Source organism: Magnolia sinica, chromosome 19 (assembly GCF_029962835.1).
Source record: "Magnolia sinica isolate HGM2019 chromosome 19, MsV1, whole genome shotgun sequence".
Classification (NCBI taxonomy): Eukaryota; Viridiplantae; Streptophyta; class Magnoliopsida; order Magnoliales; family Magnoliaceae; genus Magnolia; species Magnolia sinica.
This window is the reverse complement of record NC_080591.1, coordinates 30,636,670-30,644,405: the sequence shown is the minus strand read 5'-3', so window position 1 is coordinate 30,644,405 and position 7,736 is coordinate 30,636,670. Positions and strand designations below refer to the sequence as shown.

Here is a 7,736-nt window from a genome sequence, read left to right as displayed (position 1 = left end):
AATGGACCACAAATTAATGCGCCCAATGCACCTCAAATGCCTCCACAAAATAACTTCTTTGGGGCACCTAACAATGCATCATATGTGCCCCCACCGAAGTGATCATTTGTGGAGGATGCATTGACCACATTCATGAACTCTCAAGCTCAAATGAATCAGTCTCTAATTCAATCAAATAAGGAATTAAAGACAGTTGTGGCTAGGATTGAGGCTCAACTAAATGCTAGGGAAAAATGCACCCTTCCTTCTCAACCTGTGTCAAACCCTATAAACACACATTTTATTGGAGACTCAAATCCAAGTGAGCTACATCATGAACAAGCTAAGGCCATCATTACCTTGAGAAGTGGAAAAGAGATCGATAACAAGATAATACAACTGGTAGAAATACTAGAGGATGAGCCACTGTCTCAAGAAAATGATGAACCGGCTATGGTTCAAGAGCTGCAACAACAAAAGGATAAAGAGACTAAGTCATATGAGCCTCCAGTTCCATTCCCATCTAGACTTCGAAATCCGACTGTCCCCATGAAATATCAAGAGGTGTTGGATGTGCTCCAAAAGATTACTGTTAATATTCCTCTGCTTGATGCCATTAGACAAATTCCATCATATGTTAAATATCTCAAGGACTTATGTACTGTAAAGAGAAAATTAAATGTGCACAAAAAGGCCTTTCTTACTGAGAAAGTGAGTGCTATCATTCAACAAAAGGTTGTACCCAAATATAAAGACCCGAGAAGTCCCACTATTCCTTGTATTATTGGAAATTTCTAAATTGAGCATGCTTTACTAGATTTGGGTGCAAGTGTCAACTTAGTACCTTATTCAATTTACAAACAAATGGGGTTAGGCGAGCTTAAACCAACCATGATTACACTCCAACTTGCTGACCGCTCTATTAAGGTACCAATGAAAATTTTAGAGGACATGCTAGTCCAAGTGGAGAAATTCTACTTCCCCGTGGATTTTATTCTACTAGACACTAAACCATGTGTAAATGTTAGTGCTCAAGTTCCCATCATTTTAGGCCGCCCATTCCTAGCAACTTCAAATGCAATCATAAATTGCAGGAATGAAATAATGAACTTGTCTTTTGGTAACATGACTCTAGAGCTAAATATTTTCAATCTATGTAAGCAGCCCATTGATAATAATGAAATCCATGATCTGAATTTCATGGACTGCTTGATAGAAGAAGATGAATTGGAACCTAGTTTGACTGAGGAATTGATTCAAGTCATTGGGGACTTGAAAAATTCTGATTTAGAAAAAGTGCTTGTCGAAATTTGTGATGATAATGAGAGCACTACCACCCAAGACATTGGTATGTACCAATGGAGACAGCACACTCAAATCCTATCTATCGAGGACTCGCAACCTCTACCATCACCAACCAATATTCCAAAGCTTGATTTAAAACCACTACCAAATGAGCTTAAATATGTATACTTAGGTGAAAATAAAACTTATCTTGTGGTAATCTCTTCATTTTTAGACAATGATCAAGAGATTAAATTGTTGAATGTTCTAAGGGACCATAAAGGAGCCTTGGGCTGGACCATTTCTGACATCAAGGGTATAAGCCCTTCCATATGTACCCATCGAATCCACCTTGATGAGGACGCCAAACCAATTAGACAACCTCAAAGGTGTCTCAATCCAAACATGATGGAAGTTGTAAAAAATGAGGTGATCAAATTGTTAGATGTGGGAATCATCTACCCAATATCCGATAGTCTTTGGGTGAGTCCAACTCAAGTAGTCCCAAAGAAATCTAGAATAACTATTTTGCAGAATTCTAATAATGAACTCATACCAACACGTGTCACCACTGGTTGGTGTGTTTGCATTGACTATAGAAAATTGAACCAGGTCATAAAGAAGAACCATTTCCCTCTACCATTCATTGATCAAGTTTTAGAGAGGGTAGCAGGTCACTCCTTTTATAGTTTTCTTGATGGATATTCTGGATTTAACCAAATAGAGATAGCTCTTAAAGACTAAGAGAAAATCACATTCACTTGTCCATTTAGCACGTTTGCTTTCAAACGAATGCCATTTGGATTGTGTAATGCCCCAGTAACTTTCCAACAGTGTATGTTAAGCATTTTTTCAAATATCACTACCAAAAAAGTGACCAAAGGCTACGGACTATAGACGTCTATGGCTATGGCTTTAATCTGTAGCTAATTAGCTACAGATTTAATCCGTAGCTAAAACAGACTTAATCTGTAGCTAAAACATACCTCCCTATAGGACCTTATGGGAGACTGACAATGCTTAAGGTGCGCCATGGGGCCCATTGCAATATATTTATTTTATTTAATTGGTCCATCAATTTTGAAATATTATTTCAGTGCATGAGCCCAATAATTAGAAAGATCAAAAGTCTAAGTGGACCACACCATGAGAAAGAATGAAAAATAAATTTATATCGTTAATATGTGGTGTGGTCCACCTAAATCTTAGATCTGACTCATTTGTTGGATGAACCCTAAAAATGAGCCTTTAAAATGAATGGAAGGAGTGGATAATTAACATACACAACAGTGGGTCCCACAAGTCCTAAAATAAATCACCCCTAAAATCCCGTCTACGCACCTCTCCCGCGCATCTCTCCCGCGCACCATATTTCATAAAAGCAAATCCCCCCCCTCTCTCTCTATCTCTCTCTCACCCGCCCGCGACTCACCCTCACTCGCCCTCTCTCTCTCTCTCTCTCTCTCTCTCTCTCTCGCACTCAGCCCTCTCTCGATCTCTCGCGCTCCCTCACCCTCTCTCTATCTCTCAGCCCCATTTCCCTCTCTGTTTCCCAACCTCTCTGTCTCTCTCGCTAGGGTTTTCAAAACCCCCTTTCGCTGCAAGAAGGAGAAGTAGAAGGAGAAGGAGAAGGAGAAGAACAGTTAGTCTCTCTCTCTCTCTCTCTCTCTCTCTCTCTCTCTCTCTCTCTCTCTCTCTCTCTCTCATTTCCCTTTCCCTTTTGCAGATAATCACAAAATCCCTAAATCTAGCTTTCTTAGCTGCATCCGAAGCTGATCCGATCGATACTTTATTCATCTCAGTAATCACAGAAGGAAATCAAGAAACTGATCTCTCTAAAGTATGTTTCAAATCCCAATTCTCCGAAATCTGTGTTGAAATCCATGTAATCTCTCACGTTTGTATGTCCCATCTACAGAGCAGTCCAAAACCCTCGTTTTCATCTCTGTCGGACGCGTTTGACCCCACCGATGCATTAGAATCCTTCCCTACACCATCGATTACTGATGGGAATCAAGGATCTGGCGTGCATCTATACACACGTCCACCTGATGCATGGCCTAGATTTCCACATCGTGAAGTTGCCATGCGTGTCCACATATAGAGATGCATGTGGAAAAGTGCGCGTGGGCTTAGCGGAACTCCTGTATGGTGTATTTGTTTATATATTAGTCTTTATTTTACAGGTTATCTTTAGATCTGTATACTATTGATGATTCTCTCCCATTTATTCTCAACATTCTCTTAGCAAATTTCTTTAGCCTTGTCGGCATTGCAATAGTTTTGTCATATGCTCAGGTAAAACTAGAAGGCTTTTTGTTGTATCAATCCAGATATCTGATTAGACTGTTTTAGTTCTGTATGATCATATTTCTTAACACTACGTAGATAAAGTATGTTGTTCAGACATTTAATTGATATGTGCAAATTCTGTTCTTGCTTCTGTTATTACCGTTTTGGTATATCTACAAAAAATTGCAGGTATGTGTCTAATACAATTTCTTTCTACTAATATTTATTCCTTAATGATGAGCATACTTGGGATGATGACAGTAAAAACCCAAATTATTTATTTTCAAGTTAATCTGTATGGTTTTATGTTTATGTCCATTTTCCTAGTTTATTTCTAAGAAAGTAGGCAAAACTAGTATTTTTAAGAAAGAAGAATAGCAGTAGGCAAAAGAGAGCGTGCATGTAGGTAATTTTCAAGAACCGAGCTGAAAATCATATAATTCTGTAGAGTTTTTATTTGCATATTCATATGTCTATGGGTATGACGAAGCAGGGGCAAGTCATACTGGTTTTGGTCCCCAGACAAGTCACGTTCTGAATCGCTACTTAAATCCATGCCCGGTGGGGTACATGGAGCCCACGAATAAATAATAATAAACATCTAGTCATTGTTTTTGCTAAAAATACTAATCATTTTCACAAATTATTGTGGTAATGAAATAAGCACACTGCTGATTTTGAATTTGGAGCATCACCACCAAGAAGTTAAACTGTTGTTTGGAATAATTCTGAGATATATTCAAGGTTTTTCTTTGTTTGAGCCTGTTTAAACTTGAAGTTCTTCATTTTTTAGCCATTTTGGAGTTATCTTGATGTTTCATTTTGGATACATTTTTAGTTTTCTGCTAAATCAGACGACATAATTAGAGAATCTTTATTCCACTTCATTCTTGTGTTTGGAAGGTGTATTTTTTTACGGTAAATCCTAGATACAATAGAGCATTATGTTATAGTATTTCTAGAATTGAGTTCACTCAATCATTTCATGTAGAGAGAGTGGGTCCCACTAGTGTATCTTGTACATATGTATGACATATCTTGTTTGCTTATGCACCTTGTCTGGCTGGGTATTTATACACATATACAATGCATATTGAGTTGTATATGTTGTATGAAGAGATGAATGAAAAGATCGAATTGGTTTTCAGCTCGTTGAATTTATGTTTTCATAGCTTACAATATTTGTGTGAGGTATTATCTGATGCTGACTAAACAAAGTGACCATATTGTTCGACACAATAGCAATATAGGTGCACCTTTTTGTAATTTAGATTGCTCATCTGGTTTGCCATCGTGCAAGCTAATGTACAAAAATCTCCTTTTCCTTGCAATTCTAAACCATTTTCCCATTGATGGGCTGCAAAGACAGTTTACCTATGGCTCACTTTCAATGGGGAAACAATTCCACTGATCATATAGGAAAGTTTTTCCAATTGGGGAGATTTTTTGGGGCACACCCCATTCACAATATGTTCCACAAGATGAAATGGCCTGAGTCATGGAAAGTTGGGCCCACCTGCACTGTTTCTTACTGACAAAAGAAACTGCCATTTAACTCAGTTAAGCTTTCTATCATAATCATCATCATAACCTTTTTCCTAGCTATTTGTGGTCCCCTTTACAATTCTTACTTCACCAATTGTTCCTAAGGCCCTGTCCTTGGGCCATATCATTGAGGTTCATATAGTTCCTCTTCTTATTTTATACTCATTGTCGGATATTTCTCATATTATTTATGTGAAGTATATCATTTCATGATTTAGATAATGCTGCTTGTTTATTTAGTGTCCAATTTGACAGAGTTGTTGTTTTGCCTTCTATTTTTCAAGGTCTGCAAAGTGGCCCCCATGGAAATCCTCTCCCACATGCACTTTACAAGCAAAATATGTGCCAATATAGCATGTGTAAAGGATATCTGATAGGAGCATAGGATGGGCTGCACGGTGCAGATGATGGTGACCATCTAATTTTGCTCTTACAATTTAAACCACTCACTATATCATCTTTAGCCATCCATTTGATAACCACAATTTGGTTAGTTAGGATCAATTTGTCATTTTGATTTCCAACATGCACCTTTCAAGATGTGCCTTACAATTTGAATGGTCTAAAAAGCTGTACTTGTGTGCCACGTGAGGAGTAACTGCCAATTTCAAAATGGTAACAACTCTTCCAACAGAACATGGAAAAGTTATATGACAATCTTGATCGTACAAATAACTTAACCGATTGTGCTTTGAGCATAAAATAGAATTTCACCAACCACATGAAATTAATCATTTGATTTGCCTTGGAATTTGAACCATTCACTGTTAACCATCCATTTGATAACCATTAATCAAATGATGATTATCTTTGATTTATTTATGTGAATTTTGAAATGATAAATAGCCATGCATGAGTGCCACATTTAAGGAAGAGGACTCACTGAACTACCATTTTCAAGATGTTTGTGAGCTCTGACATGTATGATGACTCCTTTGATAGTTAACTACAATTTTAAGAAAATGGTGGTAACTCTTCCAACATACACATGTCACGGTTATATGACAATCCAGGTTGTCCAATTGCTTGCCCAATTGTGTTCGGAGCATAAAGTTACATAGGTAACCACATATCCGGGCCATCCTAATTGCTGGCCCAACTGATATTTCAATTTGGCCCTTTGGAATTTGAGCCAATCGCCATTTGAATTTTAACCGTCATATGGTCCATTCACTAGGCCCTGAACAGGCCTTCAATGCAGGAGGAACTATTCCTAAATCATTGAAATCTGTAAAAGAAACCATGGTATCCATGCTTCAGCTTAAATCAGAAACAGCTGGGGCTAAAAATCAAAATAGGGATTTTCTTCATCATTGGTGTGGTGCTAAATGTAGCTGCCTAGGACCTTGCCATGCTCATTAAAGGAAGGATCTTCCTGGGGTGTGGAGTCAGCTTCGCTAATCAGGTCTTTTTCTAGTTCTACTTCCGATTTATTCTTTATTATATTTTAATTCAGTTCTATTTAATCAACGAATCTGGCCCACCACCAATTCCCCATATCGAATTAAGGGTGGTGGTGCAGACCGAAACTCACAATCCATCTTGGGCTAGCTAGGATCCTAGCCCTCCTCCTGACCGTCGGCTCCATTCTGGTTGTCGACACTCCTAACAACTCATAGAGCGTGGCCACCTCGAAAAAGGGAAGGCAGTGATTAAGAAGATCCATGGAACCAATAACATTGAGCCTGAGTTTCTGGAGCTTGTGGAGGCAAGCCGTGTGGCCAAGGAAGTAAAGCACCCATTCAGGAACCTCCTCAAGCGACGCAGCCGCCCATAGCTAATTATTGATGTGGTCATGCAGGTCAGCCTCCCTGGCTTTATAAGTATAAAACACCCACAACAAATGACAAAACAGGTCATTTTCATAGCTAGACCTGATTAGTCTGATTTAGTTATCTTTAATTTTAGTGATCCATTGCAGTGCCAAACACCCACAATGATTAACGATGTGGGTCATCTTCATTGGTAATGCTAGTGCCCAGTTTCTGGAATTTTCTTTCCTTTTCTTTCTTTTCTGAGTCTACAAGAGCATCTTGTAAAATCCTTCAATTTCTCACTGCGCAGGAAAGAAGCAGTGTCATTACCGAATGGTTTATATGCCCATGTCGTGCTTGTATGGGAAGAGGTTTGTTGGTCCAATCACACCATTAATTTTGTTATTGAGAAAGGAGCTCTACATGACCCCGTATCAACAAGTAGATTGGAATCAAGTCCGTAATTTTTGTGCAAAGGTTAGTTACATCAGTGTCTTTCTGATGCACTCCTCCATAAGTTTGTTTTTGTTGTTTGTTTTTAAAAAAATAAAAATAAAAATAAAAAAAATCTTGTATCGTTTACCTATTGACATGAACACTGTAATTAGCCATTCAATCTTTTTGTAAATGGATTATTGGTAAAACTTCATGATTTTGGGAAACAACAAGTTGGGTGAGTGACCATCACTATGGGTTGAGTTTACTAGAACTAGATAGCTCTTATTTCACTCAAAACCTACATCAACAAAGAGGAGTAATGTTTTTTCCTTCCATTTTCTGAAGCTGTTATAGTTTTCGAGTTTCCTAGAACTAGATAGCTCTGATTTTGCAGTCCATTTCAATTCTACAGCTAAGCAGATCATGATGTAATCTTGGAAATGA

At 38.1% G+C, this 7,736-nt stretch overlaps 1 long non-coding RNA gene across 1 annotated transcript; it reads left to right on the top strand.

Annotated features, from left to right (window-relative positions):
* Positions 1-2,951: 2,951 nt before the first annotated feature.
* LOC131235486 (uncharacterized) lies at positions 2,952-7,315 on the top strand. The gene is made up of 4 exons (XR_009166165.1): positions 2,952-3,103; positions 3,182-3,744; positions 5,385-5,510; positions 7,165-7,315. It is a non-coding gene; the product is annotated as an uncharacterized LOC131235486 (long non-coding RNA).
* Positions 7,316-7,736: the final 421 nt, after the last annotated feature.